The 16,778-nt window shown below is 49.4% G+C and overlaps 1 long non-coding RNA gene across 2 annotated transcripts in view; it reads left to right on the top strand.

The window, feature by feature from the left end:
- Positions 1-16,778, top strand: part of LOC309328953 — a 28,305-nt gene that overhangs the window by 6,730 nt on the left and 4,797 nt on the right. Inside the window, exon 3 of one of the 2 annotated variants that reach the window (XR_014150949.1) lies at positions 11,636-11,689. The exons of the other annotated variant lie outside the window; for it this stretch is intronic. This is a non-coding gene — a long non-coding RNA (uncharacterized lncRNA). The remainder of the gene's footprint in view (positions 1-11,635; positions 11,690-16,778) is intronic. 2 annotated transcript variants of the gene reach the window in all.

The following is a 16,778-nucleotide window of genomic DNA, read 5'->3' as shown; positions in this document are numbered from 1 at the left end:
AGACACCAGGATTTAATACTTTAATACTCTAATTTACTGGGAACATTTAGTGGACTAGCCTAGTCTCCTGATGGCACACCACTGGGTATGGGGAACTTTTGGCCATCCAGGTGTTACTGAACTACAGCAAGTATGAACCTCAGCAAGTATGGCCAATGATCAGGGCTGATGGGAATTGTAGTCAGCAACATCTGGAGGGCTAAAGGTTGCCTGAACCTCTTCTACAGAGAAGCAGGGAAGAGATGTAACTAGCAGGAAATAAAACAATTAACAATAAAGCATTAAAAATGTGGGAGGTGATAGGGAAATATTTTGCTTTGCTGAGCCCAACTTCTAATAAACCTACATGTGTGCTCACATATCATTAGTCCTGTTTTGTTGGAACCTTCAGTTATACTGTCAGTAATAATTTGATTATTGTTTGAGACCAAACATCGCAAAATGAGAGATTAGGACGGTTGCCATGTGAGCAAATGCAAGTTATCTCATAAGTATTGTCAGAGCCACCCTGGGTCCCAGCTCACAAGAGACCAAAGTCCAGTCCAAGCTATATACAAAAGGTTTTATTGAAGATCATTGTCGTCATTACATCCAAACTCCGTGGCTCCGCATCTGTTACCCTTAGATGTTAGAAGTCCCCTCTGAGTCCGTCCCTCCCCTGCACCAATTTAAGAGGCTTGTACTGCTCCACCTTTTCCTCTCTTTCCTTTTCCGCAGGGTCTTCCTGCCCCCCTGTCTTCCCTCTTTCCGGGACTCCCCAGAGGCTGAGTCTTCTCCCGCCTGCTCCCCCCTCCTTCGTGCTTTGGCACCAGGCTCCTCCTCAGAGCTCTCCTCATTTCCGCGCGCCTCTATATTTGAACTTGGCGCGCGTACGTTGCCTCTGACCTTCCTTTCTACAGTTACGCTGCTCTCGGTACTACACTCCTCCCTTTCAGGCAGGACGTCTTGCTCCGAACTCCTCCCCCTTCCTCCTTCCTGTCCTGCTCTTTCTGACACACTGGCAACTCCCCCCCCTCTACTCCGTTCCGACGGGGGAGCTGGTCCCGCTTTGCCACTCCCACTGGGGATTCCCTCTTCGTTCCCCTCTCTCTGACTGATTCCCTCTCTATTGCCCCTTGGCCTGACCAGGGGGGCTCCCTTCTGGGAATCCTCTGATTCGCTAGACGGACTTTGGGACAACCTCGGCTCGTTGTCGTCCTCTTCCTCCTCGCCCTCGCTCTCTGTCTCCTCTCTCCCTAAAACCCTGACATCCATCCCCCCCTCGAAGCCCCCCCTTCCCCCCTTCCGCTCATCGGGTGCAGGTTGTGGAAGCTGCCGCTCTTCGGAGGCGGACGCAGGATACAGATTCTGCACCTCCATCTCCTCTGTTTGCAGTTCGTTGTACGAGTGTTCGAATTCGGGTTCTTGACCCAAGGTGTTCTCTTCTCCCTCCTCCATTGGTACCTGGTCCGGTGCTGCCTGCCAAGGTCCCGTCAGCCATTTCCTGCGCCAGTCCTCCTCTGGTTGCTCGTCCCACCAATAAGAGGGTTCTGTGTCCACCCCCGAACACGATCCCCTGGGCGAGTTGGAGTCCGGCGACCTTTCTTCAGCTGAAGAAAAGCCGTGGAAAGTGCTGCCTGAACATGTGGGCGTAAAGAGCCAGTCATCAAAGTACTCGGCTGGCATGGGTCTATGAGGGAAAAGGGCATGGAACTCGTCTTTTAAAAGAGGTTCGTCTAAGGCGTAGCCCGGCACCCAACCATTGGCACTGACTGGGGCACCCTCTCTGACTAGAAAATATTCTACTCCCTCTTGCCCCCATCTCGAGTCCAGGATCTCTGTGACCTCGTTGAGTGGTTCGGCCCTAGGCGCCCTCTCCCTCTCCTGTGACTTAGTGTGTTGTTGCGTGACTGTGTCAGACTCCTGAAACCTGTGCGGTGCCTTGTAGGGAGTGAGCACCGATCTATGAAAGACCGGGTGCACTCTGGAACCTTCGGGGAGGGCTAGTCGAAAGGCTACAGGGTTGATTTTAGCCTCCACCTGGTACGGCCCTAACTGCCTGTGCCCCAGCTTCTTCTTGGCCAACGACTTGGCTGGCATCGCTTGGGCCGCTAACCACACCCAGTCCCCCACCTGGATCTCCTCTCCCTCTCTCCTGTTTTTGTCAGCCTGCACCTTATATGCTTGCTTGGCCAGCTCTAAATGTCTCCGCAACTCTTCGTGCACCTCCTGCAGCTCCGCTGCAAACTGGTCGGCTCCTTGCGGCACCCCCTCTCCCGGTGCCACGAACCCCGGGAAGGTTCTGGGGTGACGACCATTGTTCGCGAAAAACGGCGTCACCCCCGTGGACGCGTGCTTCGTGTTGTTATAGGCAAACTCTGCCATCGGCAGGTAGTCCACCCAAACTGCTGGTCGCTGGTTGGCGTAACATCTCAGGTACTGCTGCATGATCGCGTTGACCCTCTCAGCTTGGCCGTTGGTTTGTGGGTGTCTCGCCGACGTGAGGTTGATCTTGACGTTCAGGATACCTAAAAGCTTCTGCCAAAAATTGGAAACAAACTGGCGCCCCCTGTCGGACAGGATGGACTGCGGCAGCCCATGCACCTTGAACACGTGATTGATGAAGAGTTTGGCAGTCTGTTCCGCCGTCGCCACCTTTGCGCATGGAATGAAGTGCGCCATCTTGGTGAACAGGTCCACAACCACCAGTACCGCCGTCTTCCCCCTGGAGCTGGGCAGGTCAGTAACGAAGTCCAGAGCTACCCTCTCCCACGGTTGCTGTGGCGTTTCCAGCGGTTCCAACAGCCCCGCTGGCTTCTGGTGTACTGGCTTGAACCTCTGACAAGTGTCACACCTGGCGACGTAATCCGCTACCTCTCCACGCATCCGGGGCCACCAAAAGTCTCTTGCCAACAGTTCTATTGTCTTCTCCTTACCGAAGTGGCCCGCACTGGGGGCGTCGTGCAACTGCTGCAGAACCTTTGCGCGAAGCTCGTCGCTTGGCACGTAGAGGGCACCTTTGCGAGTTAGCAGCCCGTCGCGTAGTTGGAACTCTTCGCCACTCTGCACACCTCTGCGCAATTCCTCCATCTTGGACTGTGCGAACTGATCCACTTGCAACGCGCGTCGCACCGCGTCCAGATCTACTGTGGCGGCAGCGCACGACCACGCCTGCGGTGCGAAAATGTGCTTGGCTGCTACAGGCGCCGCTTCATCGAGATATTGCGGTTTCCTGGATAGCGCATCGGCTATAACGTTGGAATCTCCTGGGACGTACTCTATCCGAAAGTCGAAATCCGCGAAGAATTCCGCCCAGCGCATGTGCCTCTGGCTTTGGAGCTTCGCCGTGCGCCAATACTCTAGGTTCTTGTGATCCGTGCGGACCTGTACTGTGTGCTTGGCTCCTATGAGGAAGTGTCGCCACGCTTTGAAAGCTGCGTGAATGGCTAACAGCTCCCTGTCCCATATGGTGTAGTTTTGCTCCGCTTTGCTGAGCTTTCTGGAGTAAAAGGCACCGGGTCTCCAGTTTCCATGTGGATCTTCTTGCAGGAGCACGGCTCCAACCGCTCTGTCTGACGCGTCGGTCTCTAGTCGTATGGGCTTGCCTGGATTCACGTGCAGCAGCTGCTCCTCGGAGGCGAAAAGGCTTTTAAGCTTCTGAAAAGAGCGCTCCGCCTGTTCCGTCCACACGAACCTCTTTTTCTTGGAACTGAGAGTGTCCGTGATCGCTGCCGTCTCCTTTGCAAAACCTCTGATGAATTTGCGGTAGAAGTTGGCGAAGCCGATGAATCTTTGGACTTCCTTCCGATTGCGAGGGCTCTTCCAGTCCAACACCGCGCGGACCTTGGCGCTGTCCATGGCCAGCCCCTTGTCGGACAGCTTGTAGCCTAGGAAATCCACGTCCGTCACATCAAACTGGCACTTCTCTAACTTGGCGTAGAGCTTGTTCTCCCGTAGTCTCTGCAGGACTTCCTTTACGTCCTTCTCATGGGCCTCCTCCGTTTCCGAAAAGATCAGGATGTCGTCGAGGAAACACACGCATTTCTTGTAGAGAAGTCCCGCTAGCACGTGATGCATAAATGCTTGGAAGACGTGAGATCCATTTTGGAAACCAAATGGCATAACTCTGTATTCGTACGTGCCCAGAGGCGTGAACATGGCCGTCTTCCACTCATCGCCCTCCCGGATGCGTATGAGGTTATACGCTCCACGCAGATCCAATTTGGTGAAGATCTTCCCCTTCCTTACGGTTGCCAGGAGATCATCTATCTTGGGCATGGGGAAGGCCTTGGGTTTGGTCTTACTGTTTATGAATCGATAGTCCACAATGAGTCTTTTCTGGGGCGTGTCTTTCTTCTTTACAAAGAAAACAGGACTGCCCCCCACCGCTTTCGATTCTCGGATGAATCCGCGCTTCAAATTGTGCTCTATGAACTCCCTGAGTTCTTGCATCTCGTCCTCAGACATGGAATACAGCTTTGCAGTCGGCAACTGCGCCCCTGGCACCAGGTCGATGGCACAATCATAAGGCCTGTGGGGCGGCAACTGGTCAGCTTCCTTCTCGCAGAAAACCTCCAGGAACCCCTCGTACTTGCGGGGTACTGCCTGCACCATGCCAAGTTGCAACTGCTGCTCAGCTCCCTCCTCCTGGCTGGACTGGATGCAATGTTGAGCACAGTACGATGAGCAAAAGGTGATCTGCCGTTGGTACCACGCTACAGCAGGACTGTGTCTCTCCAGCCAACTCATGCCTAATACTATAGGCGTGTCTGAAAGGCGGGTGACATTGAAGCTGATGACTTCTCGATGATTTCCAATCCTCATCACCATGGGAGGCGTCTGTTGCACAACTTGTCCTCCTAGCAATTTCCTGCCATCCACCGTGACTACGTTCAGAGGTGTTGTCGCTGGCAGAAGCGCTATGCGATGCTGCTTGACAAAGTGCGTCCCCACAAAATCTGCGTTGCTCCCAGAATCAATCGTGATGGGGACTTCCAGGGTGGTTCCATTCGGCAACTGAAGTGTTGCAGTGAGCTGCACCGCTGGCTTGGGTGGTAAAGGGTCTGTGCGTTGCAAAAGCGCTGGGGACTGCTCTACAGATTCGCCTGGCTGAGCCCCAGCAGCTCTGCTTCCAGCCAGGCACTGTCGTTTCCCTGAGGTTGCTCTGCTTGCATCATTTCTGCTGCAACAGTTGCTAAAGCTGCAGTGTGTTTCTGCAGCCTCTGGGGACACTCTTTCGCCATGTGCTGTGCACTGTCGCAAATGTAACACTTCCTGGTCCCTCTAGGAGGCTTTGCCTTCACTGCACCGGAAGCTGGGGCTCTGGCTGTTGCTTGAGCCTTAGCACCACCAAGTTCCATGGGCTCCTCCCCCTGCCTTCCCAGTGGCGAAGGATGTGACTGACTGAACTCCCTGGGGATGAAAGAAGACGTCCTCGCTGGTGGACGCACCTGACGTTCTTCCTCAGTGTGCCAAGGACGTCCCTCGTGCCGTATCCCAATCGCCAAAGCCCTCTGCACAAGCTCCTCCAGGGTCTGGGGTCTGTCTCCCCTGGCAAGTTCATCCTTAATGGGACCGCTGAGCCCCTCCCAGAACAAATCCCTCACAGGTGCACAATCCTTCTCCCAGCTTAGCGCAGTCAGTAAAGCAAAAAATCTAGAATGGTACTGACGCACAGTGGCTTTGCCTTGCCGCAATCCAAAAATTTCCCTGCGTGCAAGATCCACATCTACAGTAGACTGGAAGCAGGCATCCATCGCTTTAATGAATTCATCTGCATCGCGGCGGGCAGGGCCATCTTCACGCCACAAATTGCGCAACCAGTCTCTGGCCGGCCCATGCAAGTGAGAAACAATAAACCCCACTTTCTCCTCCTCATCTTTAAAGTCATGACGAAGCAAGTGCAATGCATACAAAACGTCTGCTCTGAAACTGGGGTAGTGCTTCAGGTTCCCATCGAAGTGGGTGACTAGGCTGCCCCCCCTCCGTCCAAGTCCAATCCCCTCTGATCTGGACCCTGGGAACCCTTCCCTGCTTGCACGTTCCCACCTTGTTTGCAGGTCCTGGCAGCGCTTCTCCATTTCGTCATGCTTCTTCTGAGACGCAAGGACTGCAGCAGTGAGTTCGGAAACTGTAGTTCGCAGCGCTGTCAACTGCTCCTCCGCAGTCATGGCTGCCACCGTTCGTGAGCTTTGCAAAAAAAAAATTTTGCGTTCTGCAGAGGGGACTTTCTGTCAGAGCCACCCTGGGTCCCAGCTCACAAGAGACCAAAGTCCAGTCCAAGCTATATACAAAAGGTTTTATTGAAGATCATTGTCGTCATTACATCCAAACTCCGTGGCTCCGCATCTGTTACCCTTAGATGTTAGAAGTCCCCTCTGAGTCCGTCCCTCCCCTGCACCAATTTAAGAGGCTTGTACTGCTCCACCTTTTCCTCTCTTTCCTTTTCCGCAGGGTCTTCCTGCCCCCCTGTCTTCCCTCTTTCCGGGACTCCCCAGAGGCTGAGTCTTCTCCCGCCTGCTCCCCCCTCCTTCGTGCTTTGGCACCAGGCTCCTCCTCAGAGCTCTCCTCATTTCCGCGCGCCTCTATATTTGAACTTGGCGCGCGTACGTTGCCTCTGACCTTCCTTTCTACAGTTACGCTGCTCTCGGTACTACACTCCTCCCTTTCAGGCAGGACGTCTTGCTCCGAACTCCTCCCCCTTCCTCCTTCCTGTCCTGCTCTTTCTGACACACTGGCAACTCCCCCCCCTCTACTCCGTTCCGACGGGGGAGCTGGTCCCGCTTTGCCACTCCCACTGGGGATTCCCTCTTCGTTCCCCTCTCTCTGACTGATTCCCTCTCTATTGCCCCTTGGCCTGACCAGGGGGGCTCCCTTCTGGGAATCCTCTGATTCGCTAGACGGACTTTGGGACAACCTCGGCTCGTTGTCGTCCTCTTCCTCCTCGCCCTCGCTCTCTGTCTCCTCTCTCCCTAAAACCCTGACAAGTATGCTTGTCCCTGTTCAAAGAAGTGTAGCTAACGGGCAGTGATGTAGTGTCCCTGTTAAAATCAAGGAATGGGGAAGTAGTCATGCAACTGGTTTTTGAGATGCAACTGGTTTTCCCTCCCTCCGTCCCCAGACTTCTCTTCTGAGAGAAGTATGGCATTGCAGTCAGATTGCAGAGCCTGAAGCTTGGAGGGAGGCTGCAGTGGGCACTTCCAGAAGGAGACTGCAGAGGACCCAAGAGCATTTGGGAAATTTGCTGTGATATGTCGCTGCTAGATAAAAAGAGGAATGAGGCGGCTCTGGCATCTCAACAAAAGGATTTCTAACAGCAGAGCTGAGGGAAATCTCTGCTCGGGTCACCAGAGAGCTGCTGTTCATCAGCACTGGGTTAGGCTGGTTGGAGCAATGGTCTTGACTGAGTATAAGGCAGCTTTGCAAGGCACAGCATGTATTAATTACCCTCAAAGTTGAATAATTACTGCTGGAGCAACTGGCGACTGCAATTATTCATGGAAAAGAAAGTAGACTTGTCTTGGATGCACCTTATGTGTTTTTGCCAGGGAGAAACGTGTGGGGAAGCAAATGAATTTGCAGGCTGTAAAACAGCAAGCAAGCGAGAGAGAAATGGCTGAAGTTTTGTTAACCACCTGTGCATTTTTTTAGGTCATGGAGCAAGTCTGTTGGACAGAGTGCTTCTGTCCCGCCAGCAGCTTCCACTCTCCATCTGAGAGCTGGAGGAAATTCCTGGAGTCCCATGATATAGACATGTGCGTGGCTCAAGAAAATGCAGGCGGAGCTGGGCCAAGTGACAGCTCGCACTCCAGCTTTGCTGCCTGCATAACAAATGCCTTCTAAAGAAAACTGGAAAGTCTCCTCCAAGTAAGTTTGTCTGGCAAAGGTTAGGACCCAGTATTAATGTAGGTTGTCTAGCTACTAGATTTCTTGTTTCTGACTTAACTGTCTATGGGAAACAGACCTTTTTACAGGATCTCTACTTGAAGTCATTGGCTTTTAATAATAATGTTGTTGCTGTTGTTGTTGTCAATCGATCAGTTAAACTTATACCCCTCTTACTCCTTCCTCTCCAAAGAATCCAGGGCATTAAACACACAAAAGATAAAACAATAAAAACATCTAAAGACAATTCCACTACAGATACAACCTTCAAAAGCCTTAGTGAAAGAGGAAGGTCTGTGGTAGGTGCCAAAAAGACAACAGAGATGGTGCTTGTCTAATATTAAAAGTGCTATTTGAAGCAGCCGCCCCCTTCTCCTTTAAATGAAGGGGTGTGTGTGTGTGTGCTTCAAACAGTGCTTTTGCGAAGCGCCTGAAGGCAGCCCTTGCACTCAACATTTCAGTTGAAATGGGAGTGTGGGGACTGCTTTACATCACTTCTCAAAAGTGCTGTTTGAAGCAGCTTGTACACTTCTCTTGCCCCCTCTCAGGAGAAACACATGAACCGTTTCAAACAGCGCTTTTGAGAAGTGCTTTAATCTCCACTCATCAGTCGATGAGCAGGGATTGCCTTGACTACACAACACGGTTCTCTGCTTAGAACATGGCACACAGCCAACACAGGATTAAATCCTGGCCTCCCAGACCTCATCAGGGCAGATGGGCATGCTTTGAGGATAATGGCTTTGTGGACCAAACTGGATTCAATAGTGGGCCAAGATTAGCCTCCAGCCTGGAGGTTCTCCACCCCTGGTCTACCCTGAATGGCAACTACTCTGCAGGGAGTAGTTTTGGGCAGAGAGTGTCTCCCAGCCCAACCTGGAGATGGCAGGGATTGAACCTGGGACTTACTACTGGCAAAGCAGATAGTCTATCACCAAGCCACAGCTCTCCCCCCAGGGGGTTGTTTGACTTGTTGGCCACAAGGGGAACTTGTGGCTTTGGTTCACACTCTGAAAGCTAAAATGCCAGCATCTTTTTATTTTATTTTATCTGCAGGTAAAACAACCTTGATTGATTCATCTACCCAAGGGAGCAGTTCTAAAGAGCTTTAGACTTAAGGGCTTTTGTTTTGTTTTTAAGGAGGCTGGTAATGCTCAGCTGCATTTCTGGGGATTGAAATGAGAAGGTGTTCCATTATCTGGCTTGCTGGAAAGGAATTCCCATCCAGAGAAAACCTCTTAATGTACTGGCTTGCTGGTAAACTCTCAAGAGACTGGTAAAGCCGTCAGCTTCTCTGAAGACTTGAGAGTGAGTGGAGGGAACAGGTGGACTCCGAGGACTGAGGAGCGATTGCTATGCTCTAAAAAGTAAAACAAAAAACCCCAGCCGCCCTAGGATTCTTATTCAGGCACTGTTTTTTGAAGCACTGTAATGGTCTGGTTTTGCCTGTCCCCGATGAACTCAATAGAAGACTGTTCCAAAGGGAGCTGGAAGCAAGAGGGAAGGTACACGGGGCTGTTGTCCCTTGGAAATCATCCGATCCTATGCTGGTTGTACCTTCCAGACCCACTGTAGATGTAGCTCAGAATTACAGGAAGGTGTTTATTGGCAGAAGTCTCCAATGCCTCCAGCCAAACCTATTACAGCATTAATTCTCACCCTCCCAACTTAATGCAATGCCTCTTGGCTTCCTAGGGATCCCCCACAGGCCTTTTGTTGTTTAGGGAGTTCAACAATTACAATCTCATCTGGCTCCTGCGCATGATGGACTCTTCCAAGGCTAATGATGTGTTAATAGAGAGCGACCTTTGGACAAGGCCTGTTGTGTTTTGCTGCCGTTTTATAGCCTCGATGGGAGGCTGCCTCGGTTAGTACCTCGGATACCTCCAAGAACAGGAAGCCTCCTTTGTGCTGGGAAGGCAGCATTGGACCGAGGAATGGAGATTATTAATATTATTAAAATTTGTATACCCCCCTTCATCTGAAGATCACAGGGCGGTTCACAACATAAAAATAAAAAATGATAACACAAGATATGTAATTCAAAAACCAGAAACAAATCAATAGCCCCTCCTCCCACAAACACATTGAAAAGGTCATAGAATGTTTAGTCAGCCAAAGGCCTGGTTATTGAGAAACATTTTTGTCTGGCACCTAAAGATATGCAATGAAGGAGCCCGGCCAAGCCTTCCTGGGGAAAGCGTTCCACAAAGGGGGAGCCACCACAGAAGAGGTTCTCATGTTGCCACCCTCTGGAACTCTCATGGAGGGAGTATATGAAAAAAGCCCTCAGATGAAGATGGCAGGGTCTGGGAAAGTTCATATGGAGAGAGGCTTTTCTTGAGGTATTGCAGTCCTGATCCGTTTAAGGATTTATAGGTTGAAACCAGCACTTTGAATTGAGCCTGGAAACTAACTGGCAGCCAGTGCAGTCAGGCTAGGATTGGTGTAATATGCTCAGACTATTTGCGTAGGTGAGATGGGGCACTGGGGCAGGCTTCCCTTTGCCAACCAAAGGTGCAAAAAGGGTGGCTTCCTCAAGAGGAGGAGGAATTCTAGCAATTGTGGAGGAAGGCCAGATGAACAGCTCACCTCTTCCACTGATGGTCTCTGGCTGCTGCTACCTCCAAGAGCAAAGCAGTAGTTCTCCAGCAGTGAAGCTTGTCAATGTACCGTGGAGCTTATAGTCAGCTAAGCTTCTAGGGCTGCCTTCGATGGGCTGATTTGGCACTTGTACCCTGTTCCCTGGTGCTGTGGGTTAAACCACAGAGCCTAGGGCTTGCCTATCAGAAGGTCGGTGGTTCGAATCCCTGCGACAGGGTGAGCTCCCGTTGCTCGGTCCCTGCTCCTGCCAACCTAGCAGTTCGAAAGCACCTCAAAGTGCAAGTAGATAAATAGGTACCACTCCAGTGGGAAGGTAAATGGCGTTTCCGTACGCTGCTCTGGTTCACCAGAAGCGGCTTAGTCATGCTGGCCACATAACTCAGAAGCTGTACGCCGGCTCCCTCAGCCAATAAAGCAAGATGAGCGCCACAACCCCAGAGTCGGCCACGACTGGACCTAATGGTCAGGGGTTCCTTTACCTTTTACCCTGTTCCCACGTAGCCTCTCCAGTGGTCTGCTCTGAGTGTTGCCACTTGGTGCTCAGTTGGTAACTAGAGTTTTGAGTACATACAGTTTGATTGCAGCATTGGGTTTGTGGGAGAAGAGTCATCTCCAGTCTCTCTTGGCCCGAGCAGTAATATTGTTCAGGGTGTTGCCACTCCCCATGCCCCACTTTTGGTCCAGCTCTGGCTGTTACAAGGGCCTTGCAGCTGTGCCGGCACCAACATTCTTCACTGTGTTTTACTGCCTCAATAAAAGTACAGGAAGCTACCTAAAACAAGTCAGGCCAATGGTCACTCCAGCTCTATGCTGACTAGCAGAGGCTCTCCAGCATTTCATGCAGAGGGTCTCTCCCAGCCCTACTTGGAGATGCCAGGGATTGAACCTGGGACCTTGTGCATGCAAAGCAGATGCTCTAACCACTAATGTGCAGAGCACACTGGCTTGAGCCTGTGGGGCAGTTGGCAACTGACTCCCCAGGCAAATTGAGCCCCGGCATAACAATTACAGTGGAACCTCAAGTTGCGGGCATAATCCGTCCTGGAGGCACGTCCGCAACTCGAAGCGTTCGCATCCAGAAGCGCCACGTCTGCACGTGCCGCGATTTAGTGCTTCTGTGCATGCACGAGCGTCAAAACCCAGAAGTAACTTGTTCCACTACTTCCAGGTTGCCACGAGACACAAGATGAAAACACACAACCTGAAGCGGACACAACATGAGGTATGACTGTAGAGAGGGGCTAGGACCCAGAGGAAGTGATTTCATTTCCTGATATTCTGGTGGGGCTGCAGCAGTCAAAGGGCCATTTAGTCCATGCTTTTTCAGATGTTGCCAATGATGACACATAACACATCATGTTCCATTGGCTTGTGTGGGTTATGGATTCTGCAGCCTTAATTGTGGCTGCCCATGAGGCCACTGCTAAATACAATTTTGGTCTGGTGGAAATGCAGTTGAACTGACTCGCTCTGCACAAGAGAAAGCAAGTATGAGTTTAGGATCATGGTGCCAACAGAGCAAGCTATCCAGAAGCAACTCAGGTCTGCATGATACAGGTAAAAGCAAGACTTGAAATTATTATGGAAAAAATACATTTATTATTGTTGTTATTGCTGCTGTTATTATCTTATACATGTTGAACCTTTTAAAAAAATCCCCAGATTGGAATGATCTCTTTTAATTTACAATTTGTTGCATTAAGCTTTACTGGAATTATTATTATTATTATTTGTTTACAGCACCAGAGTAGGGTGGGGCAAGGAATTAGAAATATTACCAATGGCTACAGTTCATATGGAAATTAATTACTGGGAAATATATCTATATCTATATCTATACACACACACACATTTTTGCACTTGGTATTGAAAAACGTAACACGGTATTATTACCTTGCATTAGAATAAAATATCAGTATCCAACTGCAAAGGTGTTTGTTTGTTTGTTTTAAAAAATCATATAGACAAAAGACAAAAAGATAGCACCATATGATAATGAGAATCTACACTCCGTATGTGACAACTTGTGCAATTACAAATGTACAGTACTTAAAAGCAGCACATAGAAAATGGATTTTAGACAATGGGATTCCTACCCTTGTAATCCAAGAGGGCTGGGCTCAAAGGGAGCAAACCAAAGGCGTTGCTGTAGCTACACTGAAACCAACAGGTGCCTACACAGTAAGTACAGATGAAGAAGCCACAGCCACTGTATGCGGGTGCTTGATGTGGCATTGATGCTCCTCATGCACCCATATTAATTGCAGTGTACACACAACATTGCTGGCATCAAAATGGTAGCCTGTACTCCCCATTTACGGTAATCTGGATTTTCCTTTTCCCAAGAAAACTTGGTAAATTAAAAAACAACAACACGAAAACAGGTTGCATCCAATGTAGGATTAAAGTCACTTACTGGCATACTTGCTGCACTGCTGGAAGATGGTTGTGCAAGGGAAAACACAATGACATGACAAAAGATCTGTGCGTTTAATGGGGAGATGGGCAATAGGACTGGTTTAGGAGATGGAAGGTGAAGAAGAAAATGTTGTGAACTTCAGCCTTGCTTCAGATCTTGCAATGGCCCACCAGACTTTTTCAAAACCAAATTTTATTTGAACAAACCCTTGCACCATCTCAGCAACCGTTTTGGAAACTGCCCTCAGTTTCAAGCACTTAATGCACTGTACAGCAGGGATGGTGGGAACCCATGGCCAGGGGTGCCAACTTGAATAAAATATTGGGGGCCAGGTAAGCCCCGTCCTGCATAATCCATCACATGACACAGCACACACAAACCATTTGAACAGCAATGCTCTTCAACTAAGCCCCTCTAATATTTTATTGGAGGGGACTGAAGGGGCCTCAACCACTAGGAGTTGGCTTCCATGCCCGTGACACTCTAGATGTTGCTAGACTCAATTGCTCATCTTTCCTGCCTGTTAGGCATGCTGGGCTGGGACTGGTGGAAATTATAGAGTCCAACTGCACTGGGAAAACCACAAGTCCTCCATCCCTGCTATACAGCATAAGTGTAAGAGTGGCATGTTGGGTCAAAGGAAGACCTAGCCTAGCGTTCTGTTTCCAGTGATCCTCCAAGAAGGCACACCATCTGTGCCTTGAAGGGGCTACCCTTTCCATGTTGTTTATCCCCAGCACAAAATATTTAGAGGTACACTGCTTCTGTGTACAGAGGCTCCATTAGCAATTGTTGCTAGCACCAGTTAGGCCCTAGCTCTCATGGATTTGTCTACACCCTTTTAAAAAAAGCCATCTAAACTAATTCTCAGTCATACAACCCAGTCTCTTTATCTGCAAGGTTGGCATTTCATAGTGCAAGGCAAAAAGATACCTTCAGCATGCAGGATCATGGCTCTTTTGATTGCAGCCTAAGCCATGATGCTGTGAGCTAGCTGATGAGGTCTGGCTATTTGGACCAGTGCCAAAGTGATGGAAATGAGTTGAAGCTTCTCTGCCAGTCCTCTTAGCACAAAGGCCGGCCTGCTACCCACTCCATCCCAAACAAGACTTTTTCACAGCACAGAACTGCTGAGTTGGGGTCTGAAAGGAACCCTGGCACAACACTGGCACTCCGTAGGGTACAGGCAGGCTATCAGCCTGGGATGGGCCTGATCTCACAGAGCAGAAGCAGAATGAGGATGGGATGATCATTTTACTAGAAGCATCTGACCAGGGATCGCCTTAGTATGTTGGTTTGGTTCGTTCATGAACAGTTTCCTAGATGTAGCCATAACATCTAGGAGACACCAGCAAAGAGGCCTGAAATGCAGTCTGAATGTCTTTCTATGATTGATTTTGAGGAGGAGAATAAGGAACACTATAAAGACATTTAACAGGCCAAAAGCACTACTACAACACCAAGTGAACTCAACAAGATAAACTGGATTGGATAATTAGTAGCTACACTGTACAGAAATTTGATAGAATCCAGAGAAAGTTGGGCAAATTTTTATTTTTATTTTTTGCAGGGTGGTGGTGGTGGAATATATTACCTTTATCACCTATTCCTCGTCTCGGAAGCTCACAAAGTAGTGGAAGTCAGGTTGTTTTATTGTAACCTCACAACAACCCTGTTTAGGTTGACTTCCCCAAGACCACCAAGTGAGCTTCCAGGCTGAGGAGGGATTTGAACCCAAGTCTCCCAGTAAAGTGCAGTCCTAAGCATGTTTATTCAGAAGTAACTCCGAGCGAGTTCCTACCACAGTCACTCACCAATGAGACTTGTGTACACCATCAATCAGCCAATGTCCAATTGGTCCCAATCCAACACAAACTCTCTGGATTAGATCTGAGGTTATCTCCCATAAGCTAGACAAGAAACAAAGGGTTGTAGCCAATGTTAGCCTACCTCAGAGGAGGCCCACTGAAAGTAATGTGCCTAAGTTAGTTATCATGTCTATTCATTTCAGTGGGTGTACTCTTGAGTAGGTCTAGCAATGCATCCAATCCAAAATGTGTAAGCTTTTCCCAGCTTAGGGAAGTTTTAGACTACAACTTCCATCAGCCCCAGTCAGCACAGTCATATGATGCTGGGGACTGATAGGAGCACAGCTGATGGGAGTTGTAGTCAAAAACAACAGGAGGGTAGGCAGTTGGGGAAGGATGTACTAGGCTCACCACCAAGACTACACAGTGTCTTTGCATATGGCTGCCAAGTCATCATTGCAGCCCTGCCTGTAAATATATGTATAAAGAATAAAGAATAAAGAACCCTGCCCCACAAACAACCTGATAATACAGAAGCTGGCTAGCACCAATGGAGCTCAGCGAGTGAATAAGCTCCTTTTGATCCAAACATTCCCACTGCCTTGAGAAGGGTTAGAAGCTGGTCCTGAATTTTCAAGCACCATTATCTTTATTTTCATCTTGATAAGATCCCAGGTCCGTACTCTGGAAAACCCAGTTCATTGTCCGACATCTGCCATGCCTGAGGGTTTTTTTTTTTTTTTTAAAAAAAAAAACCAATTTGTGTAGTAGATTGATTTCAATGTCTTTTCATAGGATGAACTTTTTTAAAAACAAAAACAAAATGCATGTCTGACTGCACATCCAGGGATCTTTGTGAGTTCTGATTTCAACTCGGGGCCATTTCTGTATTGGGGTGTCAGAATGTCCTAATATAAACATGGACGTCCAGTCAACAGAGTTGCAGAGGACAGAGTGGCTTCATGGAGCAAAGCCTCCCATTTGCTACCTACTTGTCACGTTAGCGAAGGTGTTGAGGTGGAGATTCACAGCTTAATCTTCAGCACTGTGGCTGGAGATGCAAACATCTGACCTGAATGCGCTTTGTTTAACAGAGCATGTTTAAATCGGCACACCCATGAAAGCGGCAATGCTTCTCTCTGCTTACAGCACTGCTTGCCATAGAGCCTGTGAAAGGTAATGTCTGAACTGCATCGGTCTTCCACAGCAACCCTCAGAAATGACATTTCTACTCCGTTTTATTTCTTTGGAGAGAGAGGGAGAAAAGATTCCCACCACTGAATGCAGGAGTGGCTGGGGCGGTGGGGTAGAGCTGTCCTCCCAGCAGTGGTGTCGCTGCTGCTTATCTGAACAGTGTGAGGGCTGGTGGGGTGGGACAGAAAAAAGATTCCACCTAAACATTAGGAAGAACTTCCTGACAGTAAGAGCTGTTCGACAGTGGAATTTGCTGCCAAGGAGTGTGGTGGAGTCTCCTTCTTTGGAGGTCTTTAAGCAGAGGCTTGACAACCATATGTCAGGAGTGCTCTGATGGTGTTTCCTGCTTGGCAGGGGGTTGGACTCAATGGCCCTTGTGGTCTCTTCCAACTCTATGATTCTATGATTCTAAGGTTCAGCACCGCAGTAGGAGAACCAGATTGGCTGTGCTGCTGATGCTGTGCTGGGTCTTTCCCACAGCCCTGTCCTGCCTTTGTACCATCCAGGTGAGCTGTAACATCAATGCCGCTGTTGGGAGGGCAGCTCTGTGGCACTACCCCATTGGTCCAGATCGGAAATGATAAATGATGTCCAAACCGGAGTGTGGGTGTGGAAGAAGAGAAACAGGGATATGCCTTCTGCCCAGAAAGAGATAAAGTAAGGATTCTCTCCCAAAAAAACAGAGCTGAGAAGATTTAACCCCTCTTCTTGCTAACCCCTGTCCCCCAAATTCAACACATCAATTCTAATACTGTGATCGCCACACAGATGTCCGGACTCGTTTCAAAATAATAGGCAGCACAGGAATGGGAACCTGTGGTTTTCCAGATGTTACTGGACTAAAGCTCTTACCTTCCCTGACCTGATGACTGAGACTGATAGAGATTGGA

Source organism: Podarcis erhardii (genome assembly GCF_964252035.2).
Source record: "Podarcis erhardii genome assembly, chromosome: 14".
In the NCBI taxonomy this organism is placed as follows: Eukaryota; Metazoa; Chordata; class Lepidosauria; order Squamata; family Lacertidae; genus Podarcis; species Podarcis erhardii.
The sequence above is the reverse complement of the archived record's forward strand: the minus strand, read 5'-3'. Positions and strand labels throughout refer to the sequence as shown.